Source organism: Venturia canescens, chromosome 10 (genome assembly GCF_019457755.1).
Source record: "Venturia canescens isolate UGA chromosome 10, ASM1945775v1, whole genome shotgun sequence".
Lineage (NCBI taxonomy): Eukaryota > Metazoa > Arthropoda > Insecta > Hymenoptera > Ichneumonidae > Venturia > Venturia canescens.
Window position 1 is genome coordinate 5,065,655 of NC_057430.1, and position 26,888 is coordinate 5,092,542.

The window sequence follows — 26,888 nt, forward strand, 5'->3', positions numbered from 1 at the left end:
GTTCCTTTTCATTTTTGGTTGTGAAGACTGTCGCAATGGTCCAAGTCCACGGGTTCCTAAAGTGTCAGAATTTGTTACGGACCAGCAAAAATTTTGTTGTCTGAGATAAAGGTATCAAAATTTGATCCTCAATCAGAATTTAAACCACAAGTTAATACACTGGAGATAAAAGATTCTGTAATCAGAAAATTACTATTATATTGAAAAATTATTCCACTTACTCAAAAGCATTGTCACCGGAGCCTGCAAGTATACTCACCCGCACTTGATCTTTCTTCATTTTCTTTGCAGATCAACGTTGATCCAAACCTCAAGAAATCTCTATCCGAAAGGAACCAAAATTTTATCTCGGTCTTCTGACTGGCAGTCTTCTAGTATGAAACTTTAACGCTGTTGATTGCAATTTCATCTTCATCTCTACTACACTGTAATAAAAAAAATTTTTATTGCAATTTCATCTTCATCTATACTATTAAACTGAACGAGTTTATAGAGCTTGTGGTTTATATTCTGATTGAGGATCAAATTTTGATACCTTTGTCTCAGATTTGCTGGTCCGTAACAAGTTCTGACACTTTAGGAACCTGTACGCTTGGACCATTGCGACAATCTTCAAAACCAAAAATGAAAAGGAACAGCAACAGACCGCTTCCACATTTCATTAGCGAAGCGGTGTTTCCTGATAAAACTCTTTTGATTCAAATGGACACGGTGTGATTTTTCCATGACCTCAGTTTGGTTGGTCAACACGGTTTTACAGTCTCAAGCGTTCCATGAAAATATATGGCTCAAAGTCTTGATTGTCCAGATTTCGTGATCTCAAGTGATTGTTATGGAGGTATTCCTTGAGCCAAGGGCTTCAAATAAGTGGATATTGGGAATGAGATTCTTGGGTCAGACTCGTTGGGAATATGTTAGAACTTTTCAGTTCTGGAAGGTGCGATACTACAGAGAATGAAATTTCGATTCAGGTATATTTATATGCATTTTTTTGTAGTTTTCTATCAAATTGAATGAGAAACGAAGTCATCATTATGTGATTAATTGTATTCTATTTCAGTTAAAAAAAAAATATTTCTGGATTTTCGCTGTGAGAATTCCGTCCAAACTGCTTGGTCATTTTTCGTGTTGCTCTTGCCAAGACACAACCATTGATTCAAGTGTTTCTCAAGGTAAGTCAGTATCCAAGTTTAACGCTACGAATTAGTCGATGATGGAAATTATTGCAATCATGGTTTGAAACACTTATATATATTGTAACGGTACGTTAGTGCTTGTGCACACCGTCACGCCTAGATTCGAGCAATTCTATATTAAAGAAGAGCGGGCATGAAGGAAAAACAAAAGTAAAATGAAATTAAATTGAAATGACAAATGCTTTATTCAATTTTAAATCGTTTTGAACCAAATTACAAAAATAAAGGCTTTTTATTTGAAATCGTGTTTTTAGCTTTATTTTAATTGCATGAAAAATTTTATTTCCGGTATTTTTCTTTGTGACAATTTTCGCAATTATTTAATGTCAAATTTCTAATACTTTTCGCAATGATAACAATAATAATCTCGACAGTGAATTTACGCTCGCACTAATAGTCTCGCTCGTAATAATTAATTTCTGATTTATTTTGCCAACGCTATTTTAAATTAGGAATTGAACAATTGAGCTATGATTCTTAGAGACTCACTTTTTGATTCTATACAATACAAGTTTATTTTGACGAGTGAATTATTGTTTTGTCTTCACTCTTAAAGACTCGATACAATCCAATTAAATTGTTTTCAGTGAGTTAATTCGTTTTGATTAATTTCATAAGCTCAATTTGATTTGAAAATGATATTTTGTTTGACTCGCAAAATTCTATTAATCGATGTCTCGTTTGGAGAATAAAGAAACGTGCTTGGTTTTATTAATTTTAATGAATTTAATCAATTAAATCGCCACTCAGAGAACAATGATTTTTGATGGAAAAGAATCCACCCAGAGATCTTGAGACAGAACGAACCCGAACTGTCCCGGCCCCTCTGGCGTGGAAAGGTAGGAGTCCTACCCAAGAATCTTGTGACCGAACGAAATCGAACGGCCACGGCCCTCTTGGATAGAAAAAGGATTGGAAATCTACCAGGAATCTTGAGACAAAACGGAATCGAACTGTCCCGGCCCTCTTGGATAGATCGGAAACTCACCTAGGATTCTTGAGTTCAAACGAAATCGAATGAACCCGGCCCTCCTAGCGTGAGGAAGGAAAGGTGTTATTCTGTTTGAATTCTGAGTGGGATAATAGCGATGTTATTTTGCTCTTTGTTTTTAGAGCTATTTTTGAAATGAGCGAAAAAATGTTTATGTTTCTTTATTCTCTTTAATTAAGGCGAGTGCACGCGGCGAGATCCGGAGGCAAGACTGGCTTTTTGTTTTGGCATGCGAGTCGAGCTCTCAGGGATTCGAGACGTGACTGGCTCTTAGCATGGCGAGATTCGAGACGAGACTAGCTTCCGGAGCTTCTGTGCTCGGGTTTTTATACCCTTTCAAACAAAGGAAATAATAATCATAATACTTTTGGACTTTGTCCCTCTCTCTGATTTGCTGCGCGACTTAATCTCAAACCCGGGACTCCCACTCTAAATTCTCTGATTGGTGCGCTAACTCCCCCGCGTGGGTCCCAATTGGCTGAGTTGAGCTGCAGTCACACTGCGCATGTGCGAGAATTTAATGAAATTTAATAAACTCAATTTTTATCGTTTTTATGCACAATTCGTATCTTTCTCAATTATTTTGTTATGATTTCTAACAAATTTCTAAACAATAACATTTTTATTTCATTTTAATTAATTATTTGCTCGTGACTGCGCCTATTGCACGTGCCTATGAAAGTAGGTCATCGCGCATGCGCATTGTGCACACTCAAACTTGTAACGAAAAGTTTTCTTAAAATTTTAAATAATTTTACTCTGAAATTTTCACCCGTTTATTCAGAATATGTTTTATTAATAGTCCGCGTCAATTTTCCGAACAAGAAAAGGTTTGTTTCATTAAAATTGAATAAAATAAAGAATTTCATGAATCTAGGGAATTTCGTGGAATCGAAATTGAGTTGGCAGCGCTGAGCGCCTCGCTTCCCGAGCGCCGCTTCGCGAAGTGACAGTTTTTCAACATGGCCGCCGGTGTAAACACTCGTGCGTGCCATGTCGTCGAAATAAGTGTTTAAGAGTGTGTTTCGCTTCAATATATATTTACGTTTTTTGCAGTTTTCCTCTTTGTAGCTGATAAGAAGTTACGGACTTGCGGCTTGGTTCATCATGTTTTTCAGAAACGAGTTTGCTTAATGTATTTTGGTAAAAAATATGGTCCATTTTGAAATTTGCTCTGACTCGTTAATTCAGGAGTCAATGGGGTTGGAGAAGAAATTTATGAGGGCGTTGATGGAATTCGTGATAATTTAGAAAATGGCGCTGAATTTGTAACCGCATAACAGACTATTCGAAAGTGTTGATGATTTTTAATCGAACAAAGTAAAATTTAAGTTGGAAATAAAATATGCGCGCGCATGTTTGTTTGGCTGTATAGTATTTAAAACAACTTTAATGTATAATAAAATGATTTTTCAAAAAAACTAATTCTGCGTAAGTTGGATTTTCAATATCGCGTTATCTGGTATATTTTTCTCGTTCAATGAGGCAGGGAATTTTTTAAAAAAATTCCAAGGTAGGGAAACTAAAATCTATTTTATTAATTAAAAATTCTTCCGTATACACTGATAGTGTCACCCCCTATCTTTGATTATGGTAATATGTAATGGAACTTAGTTCAGCAAGTTTTAAAGTGTTTTTTTCCAAATAATATTGAAGTTTGTATTACTGCGGTATGGAGCGAAAACCTTCAAACTTTCATATTTTTGTGTCGCAGCATGTGTGCCAATGATTTAGATTTTTTACTCCAACCGTTACATGTAATCTCAAAAATTCATCTCAAACGTCTTCAGCTTTTCTAAATATCTAAATTTTCCTTTTTCTATTCTATTGTGAGTTTTTAAATTTCTAAATTCAATTCTAAATTCTCCTGAAATTGTTTTTCTCCAAAACCAATGCAGGTACCTTAAACGTCGTTGAATTCCGTTGCTCTGTTGAAATAAATACGCTCAGTTTTTTTTCCTTCGTTGAGTTATGACATAATGAATGTTTCCGGGTGCCTTTTTTCTGCAACTATCAAACTGTAGATAAGTGAATCTCAGCGGCCACTTGCAAACTTTGGAAATATATTCCATCGGGGGCACGTTTTAGATGACATGAAAATGTCTAGATTCAGAAAGCAAAAACGATATTTAAAAATGGCCAATTCTCTTGGATTTGTTGTGACTTGAATTTGATATATCTTTCCTCTTTTCCTTTCTTTTTTCTAACGTTATAAGCCGAAAATCATATCCCGGCCCCCAACCCGCTTTCGACCGTGCTCTTTGGTTCCTAATTGATAAAACATATTAGAGTACAAGGAAAAAAATCGCCAAAGTCCAAGAACAGACCTGTGACGAAATATTTCCAGTACAGTTTTGACGAAAAATAGGTCTTTTTTCGTGGATACCAACGTTATAAGCCGAAAATCATATCCCGGCCTCCAACCCGCGTTCGACCGTGCTCTTGGGTTTCTAATTAACAAAACATATTAGAGTACAAGGAAAAAAATCGCCAAAGTCCAAGAACAGATCTGTGACGAAATATTTCCAGTACAAATTTGACGAAAAATAGATCTTTTTTTGTGAAAACCAACGTTATAAGCCGAAAATCATAAATAATTCATAGAAATTTAAAGTAAAATCCTATAGTCAACTGAATATAAATAACGAACTTTTGAGGAAAAAGACGTGATATCAAACCATAAACTTCCTCTAGGAAAAAAAGGTTGGGACAAGTACATTGATGGCCCCTCGTTTGCTAATAATTCCATCCATAAAACAAACTTTAAAATAAATTTTTTATAAAAAATTGGCAAAAAAATTATTTTATAAAAAAAATACAGAACAATTCGAAAAAAATTTCACAAATCTTGAAAAAGCATTATGTTTAAAAAAAAACTAAACTGTATCCATTTTTTAAAGTGTTAAAAGAATCAAATAACAAGTAAAAAATAAAAACCGAAAAATCGCGCTTGAAATCATTTTGGAAACCGATGCCTCATTCTTCTTATTTGATTCGAAGGGCTAAATCAACTAAAAAAAATTCCATCTAATTTACGTGCAGCATTAAAATATATTATATCAATTCGAGGCCAAGTATTTTCTGATAAATTGAAAAAAGTTACCATTTGAGTTACGTGCAGCACTAAAATTTATGATATCAATCGAAGGACAAGTAATTTATGAGTAACTCCAAATTTCAACATTATGGAATTGTTTTAAGAAGCTTTTAAATCCAAAAAAATCACATGCAAGCTAGTCATTTCTTACTCTATGGTGGCAGAGACTTATAAGACAATCGATTCTTTTCAGACTTTCAGGAGCTACTGATATTATTCACAATATTCGACGTCGATTGGATCGATAGAAATTATGTTTAAATATGAGTTAAAAGTACTTGTCCGGCCCATCACTTTCCATTAAACTTATTATATTTAAATAAAAATCAGGGCTTTTTTAGAACTGATGGAGCACAAATATTCATGCAGAGGGAATTTAGAGAGTTATCTTCAAGTAATTTTCTCTTAATTGCTCTATTTTAATAAGAATGGAAACAAATTGTCCTGTAATATACAAAAGATGTTATTGTGCATCGATAAATAAAAAACATTTTGCACATTAAATATGTTGAAGCTTCCAAAATAACTCCCCAGTTTGTATTGCTATGACGGCAGTTTTTACTTCTCACTTCTTCCAGCGAACGAATTTCATTCGGCATAACTAACCTAAATCGCATTTCAATAAATTTTAAACCGGATTCTTCCGTACAGTTTCGTTTTTTTATGATTGATTTTTATTTGAATGGAAAGTGATGGGCCGGACAAGTACTTTTAACTCATATTTAAACATAATTTCTATCGATCCAATCGACGTCGAATATTGTGAATAATATCAGTAGCTCCTGAAAGTCTGAAAAGAATCGATTGTCTTATAAGTCTCTGCCACCATAGAGTAAGAAATGACTAGCTTGCATGTGATTTTTTTGGATTTAAAAGCTTCTCAAAACAATTCCGTAATGTTGAAATTTGGAGTTACTCATAAATTACTTGTCCTTCGATTGATATCATAAATTTTAGTGCTGCACGTAACTCAAATGGTAACTTTTTTCAATTTATCAGAAAATACTTGGCCTCGAATTGATATAATAAATTTTAATGCCCCACGTAAATGAGATAGAATTTTTTTTAAATGATTGAGCCCTTCGAATCAAATAAGAAGAATGAGGCATCGGTTTCCAAAATGATTTCAAGCGCGATTTTTCGGTTTTTTATTTTTTACTTGTTATTTGATTCTTTTGACACTTTGAAAAATAGATACAGGTTAGTTTTATTTTTAAAGATAATGTTTTTTCAAGATTTGTGAAATTTTTTTCGAATTGTTCTGTATTTTTTTTTATAAAATAATTTTTTTGCCGATTTTTTATAAAAAAATTATTTTAAAGTTTGTTTTATGGATGGAATTATCAGCAAACGAGGGGCCATCAATGTACTTGTCCCAACCTTTTTTTCCTAGGGGATAGATCTCTTGCCACGCTACAACGAGTGGGAGAGAGAGGAAACGAGAATTCGCGCTCTGTCTCTCGCGCTCGATCGGGCGCGAGTAGAGAGGAGATATCGCGTTCAGTGGACTGGGCGAAATAAAACGGGACAAAAGTCACGTTTCGTGCAAAGGATGTATGTCCATAGGTTAACAAACGCTACTTAAGTCTTTCTGACTCCAAGCGACTAGAGCGTACCGAAACATTCGATTTTAATCGCTTAAATCATCATATCTCGGGATTGAGTGAACAGATTTACTTGCAACAAGGATCAATTAAAAGGGAAAAATCGAAAAAAAATCATCACTCATTTTCAGATTTTTTACTACAATGGTTTGTCCGTGAGAACGGTTTGAAAAACGTTATGACGTCATAAATCGACATATTCGCATATATAAGAATGCGGCAGAGCTCGCGCTGACTTTTCTTTTACACTCTCGTTTTTCCTTTTAATACTTGGCGTCTAACCGCTATTGCGTCTCTTGATAGGTGGAAAAAGAGACTGGAGAGCACGGCCAAACTAAATGTAAGAGAATATGACAAAAATACATTGGATTAGATATTTTTATTAGATAAAAGTTTTAAAAAAGTTATTGGAAGTCATTTACATTCAACCAATTATTCATTCAAATAAATCTATGTTTAAAAACAATTCACGATAGGAAAGAATGACACAATTAACCGATCGATCACCACGAATTTATCCAGCACACGATACACACTAGGGTGGTCGTTATTTGGGTCACATGAGATTTTCTCAAGTCCCCTCGTAAAAACACAATCAAGATGTATAAAAAATGAGGTGGGAGAATTTTTAAGACGCCCGGAAAATTTTAAACTGTGCCCCTAGAGGTTTGAATTTTGAAGGCAAAAATACATATATTTTGTCATGCTCTCACTCAATCGTTTCTCCTACGTTTAATATTGGTAAGAAAAATCTAAAACTCAACACATATATTGTGTATATTAGAAGGTATGAAATTTATTTTTTTTAGATTTTTCCAACAACTATTATTATAATTACCAGCCGTACACAGATAACCTTATTTTTTACTTCAAGTTATTCACGTCGACCATTGCTGGTTGTGTCTGTTGCTATTTTAATAAAATTTTCGACTATATCTATAAAATTCCGTACTTAAAAGTTCAATTTTTGTAAAAGCTCTGGAAATTCCCTGGAATTAAATTTGAATTTCACATTTAAACAAAAAAATAATTTCAAATAAATTAAATAAATCGTATGAAAAATGAACTATAAAATACTATTTGGTAATATATTTCCACGTACGCGTTTGACGGACCGCTTGAAACATTGCTTACGTTCGATACCTCTAGGTCACCTGTAACAAACTCATTGTAAAGAAAATCAGGATATCAGCTCCATGTAAGCGATCCGTCAAATGTTTACGTGGAAATATATTACGAAATATTATTTTATAGTTAATAAATAAATAAATTAAATATTATTTTATAGTATTTTATAGTAAATTTTTCGTATGATTCGAAATTCGGTGATTTTTCATAATTCGATGTATAAAAATATAACACATGTAATTTTATCGTCCATAAGAGTTGAATCTTTAATTACAATAATTTATTTCATTTATTTGAAATTATCTTTTTGTTTAAATTTGAAATTTAAATTTAGTTCTAGGGAATTTCCAGGGCTTTCACAAAAATTGAACTTTTAGGTACGGAATTTTATAGATATAGTCGAAAATATTATTAAAATAGCAACAGACACAACCAGCAACGGTTGACGAGAATAACTTAAAAAGTCAAAAATAAGTAATTGTAATAATAGCTGGAAATTAGCTGGTAATTATAATAATAGTTGCTGGAAAAATCTAAAAAAAAAATAAATTTCATACTTATAATATACGCAATATATGTGCTGAGTTTCAGATTTTTCTCACCAATATTAAACGTAGGAGGAACGATGGAGTGAGAGCATGACAAAATACATGTATTTTTTCCTTCAAAATTCGAACCTGTAGGGGCACAATTTAAAATTTTCCAGGCGTCTTAAAAATTTGCATACCTCATTTTTTATACACCGTGATTTTGTTTTTACGAGGGGACTTGCGAAATTCACATGTGACCCAAATAACGACCACCTTAATACACACATCCCGAACTTCGCATTGTCAAAACAACATAACCCTTTTTCATAATATCTCGGTTATTATATAGCGACGGGGTGGAGGTGCTGGCATGTGACGTCAGTCCACGACACCGCCGCGAAGTTAGTCCCAGGGACATGAGGCCTTTGATCGTATTATATACAGACACGTCAAATTCTAAATGTGTTAGTAATTTTTGCATAATCTTGAGCATGTGCAAAGTTTTTTCTCAGCAATTAAGCTACTGATCGTGTTGGTTTCGGGCTCATTCGAAAGGGATTTTGAAAATTAGTCTCCAAACTAATTTTCGCTTAACAAGACATCTCTTAAGCCCCATAATTCTAGAAAATAACATGCCAGTTTTACCCCCATTACCGCGAATCGTTTTATTCAGAGAAAAGATAGTTTCGATTTTAGATTTATTAAGATTCAGTTTGAGATCATTGTCAGCCGCATAGCAGGAAATTGCTTGAGCATCACGAGCAACAAGTTTTAGCTCATTGATTATGTCGGATGGATAACAGGAGCGGTAGATTTGCGTGTCATCAGCGAAAGTTAAGTGGTCGCAATACGTTAGAGTATTACCGATATCAAGAGACTCGGTAGAGTCTCGGGACAAGTACATTGACAGCTCTGTCGTCTGCTGGCCCGAGGCTCTCGCCGAGACTATATTATCTCTGAATAAAACGATTCGTGGTAGTGGGGGTAAAATCGACATGTTATTTTGTAGAATAATGAAACTCAGGAGTCATTTCGCAACTTGAAAATTGAAGTTTAAGCCAATTAATAAATTCTCCTTCGATTGCGCCCAAAAACAGCATGATCGGTGGCGTAATTACTAAGAAAAAACTTTGCACGGGCTCAAGATTATGCAAAAGTACCAACACATTTACGGAGTTGACGCATCTGTATATGGGTTTAGACCGATACATACAAGGGCCTCTTGATGCCCATCACAACAAATCACCGGTGAGAATCTATCCGTCTCGACCAATCGCCGATGAAAGAATTTCTGATAGTCCTCAATCTTTTCTTGTATACCGTCTGTTATCTAGAGTCGCGGCAGCGACTCTGAGACAAGTACATTTATAACAACAACATGACATGACGAGTTGCTGCCAGAGACTCTTTACCGGAGCGATAGCGTTTCCAATTGTTTTCGAAAATTTTCAAAATTTGTTTCTTTAATAATTAATTAACTATAGTATTCCAGAGAATATTATAAGTTAACGTATTTTTTATTTTTTTTTTCTTTCGATCGCGACCTCTTCGAACTCTGTAGCTTAACGCGTTGAAGAGATATTAATTATTTATTTTTTAATAGCATCAAAAAATGGGTCGGATTTTCGCACACATTTTTGATGTTTATTTGTTTTTTTTTAGTGACAAATCTGGTGCCATAATACATTTTATATACCTATATATTTTTTTTCTGGTGCCATAATACAAGTATATACTTATATATATTTGGTGATATGACGTATGGTGTGTTGTTAAATGAATGAGGTTATAAAGATCGCGTTTGACAGTTCTCTGTAGTACAAGTATATATCTATATATTTCCGTAATGTAAAAGAAAGATCGCGAATGTAACAGTTTTCACCGACTATTCACCGACTATTTAAAAGCAGGACAATGTTTAGTGAAAATGGTGAAAAAAGTAAAGATGAAAAAAAGCGAAATAGAGGTCGAAATCCAAGATTGTGTTTTCAACAGGTAAAGTTTCATACGCAGAAGACTGCCAGTCAGAAGACCGAAATAAAATTTTGGTTCCTTCCGGATAGAGATTTCTTGAGTTGGTCCGTATTCTGAATTTTTGGATCAACAAAAATTTTTGGATCCGCAAAGAAAATGAAGAAAGATAGAGTGCGGGTGAGTATACTTGCAGGCTCCGGTGACAATGCTTTTAAGTAAGTAGAATAATTTTTCAATATAATAGTAATTTTCTGATTACAAGATCTTTTATCTCCAGTGCTAATGAAATGTGGAAGCGGTCTGTTGCTGTTCCTTTTCATTTTTGGTTGTGAAGACTGTCGCAATGGTCCAAGTCCACGGGTTCCTAAAGTGTCAGAATTTGTTACGGACCAGCAAAAATTTTGTTGTCTGAGATAAAGGTATCAAAATTTGATCCTCAATCAGAATTTAAACCACAAGTTAATAGTAGAGATGAAGATGAAATTGCAATCAACAGCGTTAAAGTTTCATACTTGAAGACTGCCAGTCAGAAGACCGAGATAAAATTTTGATTCCTTTCGGATAGAGATTTCTTGAGGTTTGGATCAACGTTGATCTGCAAAGAAAATGAAGAAAGATCAAGTGCGGGTGAGTATACTTGCAGGCTCCGGTGACAATGCTTTTAAGTAGAATAATTTTTCAATATAATAGTAATTTTCTGATTACAGAATCTTTTATCTCCAGTGCTAATGAAATGTGGAAGTGGTCTGTTGCTGTTCCTTTTCATTTTTGGTTTTGAAGATTGTCGCAATGGTCCAAGCGTACAGGTTCCTAAAGTGTCAGAACTTGTTACGGACCAGCAAATCTGAGATAAAGGTATCAAAATTTGATCCTCAATCAGAATATAAACCACAAGCCCTATAAACTCGTTCAGTTTAATAGTATAGATGAAGATGAAATTGCAATAAAATTTTTTTTTTATTACAGTAGAAGCGGTGTTTCCTGATAAAACTCTTTTGATTCAAATGGACACGGTGTGATTTTTTTCCATGACCTCAGTTTGGTTGATCAACACGGTTTTACAGTCTCAAGCGTTCCATGAAAATATATGGCTCAAAGTCTTGATTGTCCAGATTTCGTGATCTTAAGTGTATCAAGAGACTCGGTAGAGTCTCGGGACAAGTACATTGACAGTCCTGTCGTCTGCTGGCCCGAGACTCCCGCCGAGACTATACTTTCTCTGAATAAAATGATTCGCCGTGGTGGGGGTAAAATTGGCATGTGCTTTTATTGAATTACGAAGCTCAGGAGCCATTTAACAACTTGAAAATTGAAGTTTAAGCCAATTGAGTAATTCTCTTTCGATTCCGCCCTAAATCAGTTTGATCGGTGGCGTATTTGCTGAGAAAAAACTTTGCACGGGCTCAAGATTATGCAAAAGTTACCAACACATTCAAGAATTTATGCGTCTGTATTTATAAACACCATCAAAGGCACTTTGATGCTCTCGAGTTTCTGATTCGTTGGATCTGACGACATCCATTTTTAGACGTTGTGATTGGTTGTTGAAATTAGTTGTTGATGATTGGAAATCTGACGTCAACTTCGGAACGTAGCACACGGCGCAGCACAGCTGGTAACAGCAGTCATAAATTCGACCGATATACATATAATATGTACAAACCATGTGTCAGTTTTTGATCGTATGAACAAAGTTTCGACATTACGAAGTGTGTGCGGGATCAATAAAAAAATAATTTTCGTTATCCAAAGAAGTGCATATTACTATTTATTTTGTTATTTGTGATATATTAAACCGGTATTAAAGCGGCCGCGTAAATGTAGTCTGTGATGTGTGTATGAAAAAGAATATAAAAAATGCGTGATGCATATATGTCAACGAAACTTTTCAAGATTTCATTATTTCGTTCGATTGGAAATAAGTGTTGACTGAAATAATCCTTCAATTAAACCAGAGTACGAGAAATATTGTCCAGTGCGAATATATTGTCAGTGGCGTGGTTATATATCATGTGTACATAGGTTATACTATATACGAATAAATAGAACAAAAATACACGCAACTGTTAGAATGATATTAGAAACTTTAATTGAATAAATGTTTTCTAATTTATTTCTTGTGTCGTCATTATTTTTAAACATCCCCATATTTTGCTTGATATTCAGTTTGGCTCTGCCCTCTCCGATCCTTGTTTTCACCCGCTCAGTTTGCAGCGGATCGATTCATATTATTAATTCGTTCCCTAATATGTGTTCTATGATTTTCTACTCTTTCATGATGATTGTGGTAACATGATTCGAGAGGTTTCTAACCATGATCTTGAATTGCACATTTTGTAAATCAGATTTTCAAAAAAAAATCTGGTCTTGGTATAGTGTGTAGTTATTCTTTTCCCATTAGGTCTGTCGAGTGATAAATTTGGAAACTTTTCCAGAAAGCCTTTGGATGCTTTTTTTGCTAATGATATGAAAAGTCGTATCTTAGGAATGAGGTATGCAAACACAAATTTTGATAACAAAACTTATAGAATGACATGTATGTTGAGTATTTCCACTTTGCAAACTACAAATATGGAATTATTATAAAAAAAATTCATTCCGATAAGTCTACTGTTGCTCAGTTTTGGATGCGATCAAATATGATGCCTACCAACATCCCCAGAAACTTACAGAATTGCTGAATGCAATGTGCGCTATGTCATTTTAATGTAACATCATGACTTTTGACAACTTTTCATTATAATGCTGTAGATTCGGATCATTAAAATACTGCAAAAATCTGCAAACTATACAATTTAAATACTGTGCCATTCATTTTACATTTTGACTCTAACTGTAACATCTGTATGAAGTAAAAAATTGATTATAAAAGTCTTCAGTTGCTCATTTATGGATAGATTTGAAATTGCTGTCTTCGAAGCTCATTGCGCACATACATTGAACCGCAGCAGATACCTGCGAACTCTGAAATTTCTGTAGATAAATATTCAGACGAACTAGATCATAGAGCGTACGGCCTTACCGACGGCAATGAGCGATACCAGTATCACTCAACGAGAGGCGCCAGCGTACGGGCTCGCTTATCGACCCGCACCACATAGATCACCCGAAGAACCAATTTTCATTAATTTCATTGAATAAATCATTTCTCGTCAACAACAAAAGACTGAATTGAATAAGAAATTTTGGTGCGAACTAACCAGTGGCAATGTCAGAGCAAATCAATTTCATAAAATAAGAAAAACTTATCAAACAATTCCAAAGCAATCAATTCAAATTTAAATAGTTTTCGCGCGTCACTGCGACTAAGGCTCGTAAGAGCCAATCAAAAAAACTCCGCCAATAGGCGAATTTTTCAAATCTCCAATAAGAAAATTACTTAGTCTCCATTGGCGAGTATGAATTATTGCACAGGCGCAGTTCATTAAAACGAAATTTCACTATTGGTCGAAATTAAGCGACCAATAATAAAGCACACCGAGGATAAAATTAGCCAACCAGGAATTTTAGAGCAAACGAAGGTTCGAGATCTTAATAAGCGAGCGAATCAGAAATCTCACGAGCCCGCCAAATTATTATGATTATTTCGCGTTGTTGTATCGGCCCAGTATAAAAAGGCATCGAGAGCGAGTCTCGAGAGCCAGTCTTGCCCTCATCACGCTTGACTCGCTTCCGCACGCCGATCTGAGACTGAGCAACTCAGATCCGCACACGCAATTTACCAGCCGATTCTGACTTCGCAACTCAGAATCCGCTTTGCAAAACGTAGATCACCACCGACTCAGTTTGGAAGGGCAGGCCCCATTCGGCTCCGTTTGGGTTCAAGATTTCCACTCTGGGGCACCGATCTGGCCAGAAGGGCGGGGACAGTTCGACTGCGTTCTGGACCAAGATTTCTGCCAGATTACCCATCATTCTCCTGCCAAGAGGGCGGTGACCGTTCGGCTCCGTTCGGTCACAAGATTCTTGGGGGAATCCTTCCTCCCATGCCAGGAGGGCGGGGGCAGTTCGGGTTCGTTCTGCCTTAAGATTCCTGGGTGGACTGAATTCCGGTTGACAGGTGCCAACGTTTAAGGCAAAAACTTAAGATCGACTTGACTTTTGTAAGAAATCAATCATTTAACTTGCGAAATCGATTATTTAATTTGCGAAATCAATTATTTAATTTGCGAAATCGATTATTTAATTTGCGACATCAATTATTTAGTTTGCGAAATCGATCATTTAATTTGCGAAATCAATTATTTAATTTGCGAAATCAATTATTTAATTTGCGAAATCAATTATTTTGTTTGCGAAATCAATTATTTAGTTTGCGAAATCAATAATTAATTTGCGAAATTGACTCTTTAATTTGCGAAAGCCAGCTCTTTAGTTTGCGAGATTGATCCCTTAATTTGGAAAAGTTAATTCTTTAATTTGCGAGATCTAATTCTTTATTTGCGGAATTTATCCGTAATTGCGAAAATTGCCGTTCTAAAGGCGAAATCAATCTTTAAAGGCGAGGTCAAGTCATCAGCGTGCGATCATATTTTTATAAAAGAAAAATACCAAAAGCAATAAGGACAAGTCCCTTTGCGTGAACCAAAATTCTCATTGTACACGACTCACAAACCACATTTTGAATAAACTTTTTGTTTCTTCACAGATCTTTCCTCTCACTTTTGTTTTTCTTTCATGCCTGCTCCTTTACTCTATAAGAAGCTCGAATCTACGCGTAACGGGATGGTCTAACAGAAAAGAGTACCGTTACAATATATATGCGACGGATCACCCCTTATCTTTGATTATGGTAATATGTAAGGGAACTTGGTTCGGCAAGTTTTTAAGTGTTCCTTTTCAAATAGTATTGAAGTTTGTATGACTGATATACAGCGAATACTTCCAAACTTTGATATTTCTGTGTTGCAGCATGTGTGCCAATCATTCAAATCATTTACTCCAACCGTATCATGTAATCTATAAAATTCATCACAAAAGTCTTCCGCTTTTCTAGATACTTCAATTTTCCTTTTTCTACTCCATTGTGAGTTTTCGAATTTCTAAATTCATTTTTGAATTGTCCTGAAATGGTTTTCCTCCAAAACCAATGCAGGTACCTTAAACGTCTTTGAATTCTGTTGCTTTGTTGAATTAAGTTCGCTTAGTTGTTTTTGCTGCTTTGAGTTCTGGCATAATAAATGTTAGAAGTTTTCGGGTACTTTTTTTCAGCAACTATCAAACTGTGGATAATTTGACCTCAGCGGCCACTTGCAAACTTTGGAAATATATTTCATTGAGGGCACGTTTTGGATGAAATGAAATCTCTAGATTCAGAATACAAAAGCGACATTTAAAGTGGGCAAATCTTTTGGATTTTTCATGTCTTGAATTTGATCTATCTTTCATTTGAATTTTGAAGAAAAGGGATAAATAAAATCTGTTCTATTAAGGAAATCTTTACATCAGTTCTTTCTTGGTATGAAGACTTGGAAAAAATCGCCAAAGGCCAAGGATAGACAGGTGACGAAATATTTTCAGTACAATTTTGACGAAAAATAGATCTTTTGTCGCGGAAACCAACGTGCCGAAATATTTCCAGTACAATTTTGACGAAAAATAGGTCCTTTTTCGTGGAAACCAACGTTATAAGCCGAAAATGATATCTCGGCCCCCAACCTGCTTTCTACCATTCTCTTGGGTTCCCAATAAGCATAGCAAATTAGAGTAAAAGAAAAAAAAATAGCCCAACTCCATGGACAGACCTGTGACGGAATATTTTCTGTACAATGTTGACGAGAAATTTGTTGTTGTTCGTGGAAACCAACGTTATAGGCCGAAAATCATATCTCGGCGCGCAATACACTTTTCTCCATGCTCTTGGATTCCAAATAGACGAAACATATTAGAGTATAAGGAAAAAAATCGCCAAAGTCCAAAGACAGACCTGTGACGAAATATTTCCAGTACAATTTTAACGAAAAATAGATCTTATTTCGTGGAAACCAACGTTATAAGCCGAAAACCATATTATGGCCCATAACACGCATTTCTTCATGCTCTTGGATTCCCAATAGACAAAACATATTAGAAGACAAGGAGAAAAATTACCAAAGTCCAAGACCAAACCAGTGCCGAAATATTTTCAGTACAATTTTGAAGAAAAATTGGTCTTTTACGTGGAAACCAACATTATAAACCGAAATTCATTTCTCGGGCCTCATCCCGGATTCCTCCATGCTGTTGAGTTCCTAATAGGCATAACATATTAGAGTATAAGGGAAAAAATCGCCAAAGTTCAAGGGCAGACTTGTGACGGAATATTTTCACTACAATTTTTACGAAAAATTGGTCTTTTATGGTGGAAACCAACTTTATAAGCCGAACATCATACCTAGGGAAAATAAGATTGGGAAAAGTACATTGATGGTCCCTAATTTGCTGATAATTTCATGAAAAAGATTATCCCATAAAAAATGTTCGTATGAGAATGGAATCTATAAAAATGTACTAAGCAAATAATTCATAGAAATTTATACTAAAATCCTATAACCATCATAACATAAAGGAGGAACTTTTGAGAAAAAAGGCGTGATATCAAACCATAAACTTCCCCTAGGGAAAAAAAGGTTGGGACAAGTACATTGATGGTCTCTTGTTTCTGGATGGCATAGAAAAAAAATTTAGAACCAGGAAAAAAATTCTATAAAAATAATAAACGAAAAATTGAAAAGTTCAAAAAAATTCAACAAAAATAAAAAACAATCGAAAAAATTCTGTAAAGAAAAATAAAAAAATTTCAAAAAAATTCATAAATATTGAAGACATTGAAAAATGTACTATCCAAGTTACATGTAGTATAAAAATGTATGATATCAATTGGAGGCCAAGTTTTTATTGATAATTTGGAATATTTATCCAACAAATTGAAAACTTTAATGAAATTCATGATAATTATTTTCACGAAAAGAGTTAATAAAAAAAGTCATAACGGAAGTTACGTGCAGTACTAAAATATATTATATCAATTCGAGGTCAAGTATTTATCAGTTATTCGAAATATAATCTCCGGCGACAAATGAGCGTTGAGAATCCTTGTCGGGCTCACAACGTTTTATCAAAATTACTAAAAAATGAATGGAAATAAAATCATTAAAAATTCACATGAAAGTCATTCGTTACTTCAACAAGGTACACACTTTAAAGAATCGATTCCCCTCCGACTTTCAGGATCCCCTGGTATTATTCACAACATTCAACTTCGATTGGATCGGTACAAATTATGTTCAAATACGTCTTAAACGTACTTGTCCGGCCCATCACTTTTTATTCAAATTGCTCATTCGAAAACAAATCAGGGCTGTTCTATAATGACAAATATAATAAAATGGATAGAAATAAAAATAATATCTCCAAGTAATTTGAACTTGATTGTTCGCAAGTTCGTATAGCAATATCCACTTCTCATTTTCTTCAGTGAACACATACCATTCGGTAAGAACCAATGAAAATGAGAAATATCCAGGCACATTACTAGAAATTTTCGAACCTACTCAGCCATGAAATGTTTTTTTTTCTATAGTCACGTACACATTTTGAAAAATATCACTAGTCGAGTACGACACGTGGATTCCTGGAATTTGGAGAAAAATGATTTTGTTGTGAATTATGACACCATATAATATAAATAGATTAATCAACTTTATCTTTCATTTTCGTTTCATTTTGACAAGAGCGATTCGAAGGAAAATTATTTTCTCGGGAATTACTGTTTCTTAATATTAACACATGCATTAACTTCGTTTTTGATTTGTTTTCGAATGAGCAATTTGAATAAAAAGTGATGGGCCGGACAAGTACGTTTAAGACGTATTTGAACATAATTTGTACCGATCCAATCGAAGTTGAATGTTGTGAATAATACCAGGGGATCCTGAAAGTCGGAGGGGAATCGATTCTTTAAAGTGTGTACCTTGTTGAAGTAACGAATGACTTTCATGTGAATTTTTAATGATTTTATTTCCATTCATTTTTTAGTAATTTTGATAAAACGTTGTGAGCCCGACAAGGATTCTCAACGCTCATTTGTCGCCGGAGATTATATTTCGAATAACTGATAAATACTTGACCTCGAATTGATATAATATATTTTAGTACTGCACGTAACTTCCGTTATGACTTTTTTTATTAACTCTTTTCGTGAAAATAATTATCATGAATTTCATTAAAGTTTTCAATTTGTTGGATAAATATTCCAAATTATCAATAAAAACTTGGCCTCCAATTGATATCATACATTTTTATACTACATGTAACTTGGATAGTACATTTTTCAATGTCTTCAATATTTATGAATTTTTTTGAAATTTTTTTATTTTTCTTTACAGAATTTTTTCGATTGTTTTTTATTTTTGTTGAATTTTTTTGAACTTTTCAATTTTTCGTTTATTATTTTTATAGAATTTTTTTCCTGGTTCTAAATTTTTTTTCTATGCCATCCAGAAACAAGAGACCATCAATGTACTTGTCCCAACCTTTTTTTCCCTAGGGGAAGTTTATGGTTTGGAGGTATTCCTTGAGCCATGGGCTTCAAATGAGTGGATACTGGGAATGAGATTCTTGGGTCAGACTCGTTGGGAATATGTTAGAACTTTTCAGTTCTGAAAGGTGCGACACTACAGAGAATGAAATTTCGATTCAGGTATATTTATATGCATTTTTTTGTAGTTTTCTATCAAATTGAATGAGAAACGAAGTCATCATTATGTGATTAATTGTATTCTATTTCAGTTAAAAAAAAAAATATTTCTGGATTTTCGCTGTGAGAATTCCGTCCAAACTGCTTGGTCATTTTTCGTGTTGCTCTTGCCAAGACACAACCATTGATTCAAGTGTTTCTCAAGGTAAGTCAGTATCCAAGTTTAACGCTACGAATTAGTCGATGATGGAAATTATTGCAATCATGGTTTGAAACACTTATATAATATATATATATATTGTAACGGTACGTTAGTGCTTGTGCACACCGTCACGCCTGGATTCGAGCAATTCTATATTAAAGAAGAGCGGGCATGAAGGAAAAACAAAAGTAAAATGAAATTAAATTGAAATGACAAATGCTTTATTCAATTTTAAATTGTTTTGAACCAAATTACAAAAATAAAGGCTTTTTATTTGAAATCGTGTTTTTAGCTTTATTTTAATTGCATGAAAAATTTTATTTCCGGTATTTTTCTTTGTGACAATTTTCGCAATTATTTAATGTCAAATTTCTATTACTTTTCGCAATGATAACAATAATAATCTCGACAGTGAATTTACGCTCGCACTAATAGTCTCGCTCGTAATAATTAATTTCTGATTTATTTTGCCAACGCTATTTTAAATTAGGAATTGAACAATTGAGCTATGATTCTTAGAGACTCACTTTTTGATTCTATACAATACAAGTTTATTTTGACGAGTGAATTATTGTTTTGTCCTCACTCTTAAAGACTCGATACAATCCAATTAAATTGTTTTCAGTGAGTTAATTCGTTTTGATTAATTTAATAAGCTCAATTTGATTTGAAAATGATATTTTGTTTGACTCGCAAAATTCTATTAATCGATGTCTCGTTTGGAGAATAAAGAAACGTGCTTGGTTTTATTAATTTTAATGAATTTAATCAATTAAATCGCCACTCAGAGAACAATGATTTTTGATGGAAAAGAATCCACCCAGAGATCTTGAGACAGAACGAACCCGAACTGTCCCGGCCCCTCTGGCGCGGAAAGGTAGGAATTCTACCCAAGAATCTTGTGACCGAACGAAATCGAACGGCCACGGCCCTCTTGGATAGAAAAAGGATAGGAAATCTACCAGGAATCTTGAGACAGAACGAAATCGAACTGTCCCGGCCCTCCTGGATAGATCGGAGACTCACCTAGGATTCTTGAGTTCAAACGAAATCGAATGAACCCGGCCCTCCTAGCGTGAGGAGGAAAGGTGTTATTCTGTTTGAATTCTGAGTGTTAATGAGCGATGTTATTTTGCTCTTTGTTCTGGGAGCTATTTAAATGAGCGAAAAAATTTTTATGTTTCTTTATTCTCTTCAATTAAGGCGAGTGCACGCTGCGAGATCCGGAGGCAAGACTGGCTTTTTGTTTTGGCATGCGAGTCGAGCTCTCAGGGATTCGAGACGTGACTGGCTCTTAGCGTGGCGAGATTCGAGACGAGACTAGCTACCGGAGCTTCTGCGCTCGGGTTTTTATACTCTCCCGAACAAAGGAAATAATAATAATAATGCGCTTGGACTTTGTCCCTTACTCCAACTCGCTGCGCGACTTAATCTCGAACCAGGGACTCCCGCTCTAAATTCTCTGATTGGTGTGCTAACTCCCCCGCGTGGGTCCCAATTGGCCGAGTCGAGCTGCAGTCACACTGCGCATGTGCGAGAATTCAATAAAATTTAATAAAATGAATTTTGGATCGATTTTTATTCCTTTTAAGTCTTCTTCCATTATTTGATTTTGTTTTCTATTGATTCTGTTCACAAGATTATTTTTATTTGATTTTATTCATTAATTTGCCGAAAGCCACGTTCTTGCACGTGCCTGCTGAAAGTAGGTCATCGCGCATGCGCACTGTGCACGCTCGATCTATAAAAGAAAAGTTTTCTTAAGTTTTTAAATAATTTTAATCTGAAATTTTCACCAAATTGTCCACAATACGTTTCTTTAACAATCCGCATCATTATTTTCAATAAGAAAGAGTTTATTTAATTGAAATTGAATAAAATCAAGAATTTCACGAATCTAGGGAATTTTGTGGAATCGAAATTGAGTTGGCAGCGCTGAGCGCCTCGCTTCCCGAGCGCCGCTTCGCGAAGTGACAGTTTTTCAACATGGCCGCCGGTGTAAACACTCGTGCGTGCCATGTCGTTGAAATAAAGTTCTCGAGTCGGTGTTTCGCTTCAATATATATATATATTTACGTTTTTTGCAGTTTTCCTCGTTGTTGCTGATAAGAAGTTACGGACTTGTGGCTTGGTTCATCGTGTTTTTCAGAAACGAGTTCGCTTAATGTATTTTGGTAAAAAATATGGTCCATTTTGAAATTTGCTCTGACTCGTTAATTCAGGAGTCAATAGGGTTGGAGAAGAAATTTATGAGGGCGTTGATGGAATTCTTGATAATTTAGAAAATGGCGCGAATTTGTAACCGCATAACAGACTATTCGAAAGTGTTGATGATTTTTAATCGAACAAAGTAAAATTTAAGTTGGAAATAAAATATGCGCGCGCATGTTTGTTTGGCTGTATAGTACTTAAAACAACTTTAATGTATAATAAAATGATTTTTCAAAAAAACTAATTCTGCGTAAGTTGGATTTTCAATATCGCGTTATCTGGAATTTTTATTAGCCGTAATTTGATATATTTTTTTCTTTCAATGAGGCAGGGAATTTTTTTAAAAATTTCCAAGGTAGGGAAACTAAAAATCTATATTATTAATTAAAAATTTTTCCGAATACACTGATAGGTAATAATTATAATGCAGGAAATTCTATATTCACTTGTGGACAGACTTATGTCGGTCTTTCTCGTGTTACTACCTTAGACGGACTACATTTAATCAATTTCGATCCCCATTCTGTAAAAGCAGATGAGTTACCTATAAGGGAATACAATCGTCTCAGACAGAAGTTTCGTACAGATCTTGCCCTCATAAAGTTTGCCAAACAATGGGCTCCCAAAATTCCAGATTTTGTTTGGGCTATATCCAATAATGTTTTGGAGTGTCAATCAGCGCCAAGTGAATGGAAAAATATGAGCTCCTGGTCTATTAACGGATTAACCAATACGGATGGTGTTTCGTGTTATGCTAATTCTATTATACAATGTATTTTCAATTGCAAACCTCTTAGGGAAGAATTTTTCAGACTTCGGAGGAGAAAGAAAATCCTATACCTCTTTTACTTCGGTCTTATGTGGAAAGAAATAAATCAGTGAGTTCATGCGTTGTAAGAGAATATGTAGGAGAATCGGTTATTCAAAAAAAAACAGCACGACATTTCTGAATTTTTCATGGGAATCTGCAAAAAATCTGATTTACTTCGAAATGCTGTAGAACATAAATTGATTATTAAAGTTCGATGTAAAGCTTGTCAATATACGGCCACAGATGAACAAGCAAATAATATACTAGTTTTGAGCTTTCCGCGTGTTAAAAAAGCTTTTACTTTACAGGAATTAATCGAACATAGTTTGTCTCAGTGGAATCCGATTGAAGGACATCAGTGCAATGCCTATGGCGGAATGGGAACACTCTTAACAAAAACTTCGCTATCAACTGTTCAAGGCGTTTTGATTCTTCAACTTTTAATATTATCTATAGATGAAAAAACTATGAAACTTCCAAAGATTGATTTTAGTATTAAAGGTATTCCATCCGCTGTAGTTACTGTTTGCGGCGAAAAATATAAAGTCAATAGTGCTATTTTCCATCATGATCGAACAGTATTTGAAGGGCATTATACGAACATGTTAAGATCTGGTACGTCATGGGTTTTTGCTGATGATGCTAAGGTCGAAAAAAGAAGTTGGCCGAGAAACGCCAAGAATAGTTATGTGTATTTCTTGGAACGAACAAAAAAATGAATTAACGATAATAGTTGTGTCGTAACATGTCCTGTGAATTTTTTTCAAGTTCACAGTGCACAAAAAGTAGTCAAATCAAACCGTGAAAACAGCATGAGTGCTGTAAAAAAATTGGAGACAAGTACATTTATGTTTTATATAACCTCGACTGAGTAAAACCCGACGTGTTACTCATGTACTTCAAACCACAAATGTACGATGATTTATAAGAAGTTGTTCGATCTCTTCTCTCGAAACTTGCTTCAAATGAGCAATTCATTACTAAAAGTCATAAATAAACCATTTCAAACGTAATTAATAAAAAAAATTGAATCTGCTAAATCTTGGTAATGTATGAAAAAAATTTGGTTCAAAGGAACAAAAGGTTGTCAAATAAATGCAAAAGGGACGAGTACATCGGATGACGAATAAACAAAATTTTTAACATAATGGTATGTAAAAAAAATTACGAAACCAACTGTATTTGAATAAAACAATTAAGAAAAGCTTTCACAAATCGTGAAAAAAACATTATATTTAGAAGAAATACAAATCCATAATTATATTGTAAAGGAAAAAAAAATTCAAATAGAACGTGAGAAATTCATTCCTACGGGAAGCATCCGGAACTTGAAAAAGTTCTAGTGAATCAAAAAGTTACCAAAAAATCGCATCAAAGGTAAAAGTCATTTTTACTCTATGGTGACAGATACTTAGAAGAAAATCGATTCTTCTCAGACTTTCAGGATCCCTTGGTATTCACAATATTCGATGTCGATTTCGTGTCGGTACAAATTATGTTTAAATATGTGCTAAAAGTACTTGTCTGGCCCATCACTTTTCATTCAAATTGCTCATTCAAATAAAAATCAAACTAGACCTTAATTAATGTATTATTTTTATGGAACTAGTATTAACGCTGCCGTTACACGCCCACTTGAATTCGAACATCATCTCATATATGCTCGGCGGCAACTATTTCTTCGCAACAATTCACTCATGTTTTTATGTTGATTTTAACAAAGTGCAATTGTGTATGTGATAATAAAAAAAAACGAGATTATACAGACGAATCCTCTCGAAAATTTCAATATAAACTGGAGAGTTAATTTGGAAGCTTGACAATTTTTATCGTCCGAAGGGTATTTTTTCATCAATACACAATAATATCTCTTGTATATTACAGAAAAATTGAATGCAATTAAGTTAAAATCTCTTGGAGATAATTTTCTCAATTCCCTCTGTAGGCATACATATGATCCATCAGATCTAAAAGAGCCCTGATTTTTATTTGAATGAGCAATTTGAATGAAAAGTGATGGGCCGGACAAGTACTTTTAGCACATATTTAAACATAATTTGTACCGACACGAAATCGACATCGAATATTGTGAATACCAAGGGATCCTGAAAGTCTGAGAAGAATCGATTTTCTTCTAAGTATCTGACACCATAGAGTAAAAATGACTTTTACCTTTGATGCGATTTTTTGGTAACTTTTTGATTCACTAGAACTTTTTCAAGTTCCGGATGCTTCCCGTAGGAATGAATTTCTCACGTTCTATTTGAATTTTTTTTTCCTTTACAATATAATTATGGATTTGTATTTCTTCTAAATATAATGTTTTTTTCACGATTTATGAAAGCTTTTCTTAATTGTTTTATTCAAACACAGTTGGTTTCGTAATTTTTTTTACATACCATTATGTTAAAAATTTTGTTTATTCGTCATCCGATGTACTCGTCCCTTTTGCATTTATTTGACAACCTTTTGTTCCTTTGAACCAAATTTTTTTCATACATTACCAAGATTTAACAGATTCATTTTTTTTATTCATTACGTTTGAAATAGTTTTTTTTTATAACCTTTAGTAATGAATTGCTCATTATTGAAGCAAGTTTCCAGAGAATAGATCGAACAACTTCTTATAAATCATCGTGGATTTATTTTTTGGACTACACGAGTAACACGTCGGGTTTTACTCAGTCGAGGTTACATAAAACATAAATGTACTTGTCTCCAATTTTCGTCTGTTACGCCCGCTACACACAGTCAATAATATTGCACAGTAATATTGCACAATAAATTTGTATGGTGTGTAGTGCGCCATAAATTTAAGATAGCTGAAACTTCTGTTCAATGATTGCGCAATGTTTCAATACTACATCTACACGTTCAATAATATTGTGCAATCACCTATATTGCGCAATATTATTGACCGTGTGTAGCAGGCCTTATGTTATTATAAAGTGATTGCGATCGTAGCCCCGTGGATCAACGATGCACGATTTGCAAATTTCGTTTAAATATCGTAATATATTCATTAGATAGCACATTTGCGAGATTTCACGTCATGTTGACGTTTGAGGTTATGATCCTTAGAGTGCTGTTGCGTGCGGAGTGTAAAAAAATGGAAATAGTTATTGAAAAGTGGAAGGAATCGATATTATTAATGACGTGACTAATTAGTGTTGAATAATAATAATAATAATAATAATAATAATAATAATAATAATAATAATAATGAGAAAAAAAACGTTCGTTCATTATAACCTCTCAAACGTTCTTTCCAAACAGAAATTTTATGTTGTGTAATTACATTAAAGAAAAAATATGCGTGGTTGTATATAAATGGTTTCAAGAATATTTTGGAAAACTTTCATCAAGTAAAACTGTCTGATTTATTGTATTGTTGTCATCATTTCTTTCATTTAGTTTGGCTGTGTACACCTGGCCCTTTTTCCCACCTCCTTAGCTCATAGTGTATCCATACCAATATCTATTTATTCTCTAGACGATATATGAGACATGTGTATTTATATTTCCTCATATTGATTTCAACAAGATAATTTGAAAAATTTATAACAAAAAGTCTTCATGATTGCTTGTTTACACATCCGAGTTTTAAAAAATCTTTGGGCCATGTAAATGCATAGATATATTCACTTGAGTTGTTACATGATGAATTTGGAAATTTATTTCAATAAAACATTGCGGTGCTTAATTTTCATGATATCAAAATTTGTATCTGGGAAATGCAATGAACACCTCTAAAATTCGACAAAATGATGAAGCGACATGTATATTGAGTATTTCCAGACCATGTCTGCGATTGGCATTATGGGTTGAAAAATTCATGTGTGTGAGTCTACGCCTGATCATTTTTGAATGTCATCAAACATTTTGTCTGCGTATATCCATGGAGACATACACAATTATTGCATTTTGCTTGCTTCAACATGCAGCGTATCTGTCACTTGTTTTCTTGAATGTAACATAATAAGTTTCAAAAATGTGGTTCGGGTAATTTTTGAGTGTTTTGTCTATAGCACCAAAGTTTGTATTACTGGTATGCAGCGAGTACCTATGAACTTTAATATTTCTGTGAAATGGCAGGTGTGCTATTGTTTTCACTTTTTGGTTCCAACTGTAATATATGAACGAAGATACATGAAACAATTATGAGTTCTGTTCACTTTCAAGTGCGCTGTCTTTTTTTTTTCTTTTAGTTTAGGCATAACAAATTTTATGAATCGGTAGTACTTCTTTCTGTCTTTATCAAAATGTAGATGAATAAATCGCAGCGGACACTTGCAAACTTTGAAAATTCTTGTATTGACATGCGCGCCAGGTATTAGCACTACCTATTTTTGATTATGGAATATGAATATATTGTAACGAGTGGAGATGAAGGAAGCAATGAAATAAAGGAGGGTGCGAGGAGGGAGAAAGAAAAGAAGGGAGAGTGGAGACAACGAGCAAGGGAAG

The 26,888-nt window shown here is 34.2% G+C and overlaps 1 protein-coding gene and 1 long non-coding RNA gene across 8 annotated transcripts in view; one reads left to right on the forward strand and one right to left on the reverse strand.

Moving 5' to 3' along the window:
• Nucleotides 1-26,888, reverse strand: part of Syt7 (Synaptotagmin 7) — a 620,424-nt gene that overhangs the window by 138,322 nt on the left and 455,214 nt on the right. The window lies entirely within an intron of this gene.
• On the forward strand, nt 673-19,326 carry LOC122417051 (uncharacterized). The gene is made up of 3 exons (XR_006262220.1): nt 673-838; nt 19,068-19,200; nt 19,290-19,326. It is a non-coding gene; the product is annotated as an uncharacterized lncRNA (long non-coding RNA).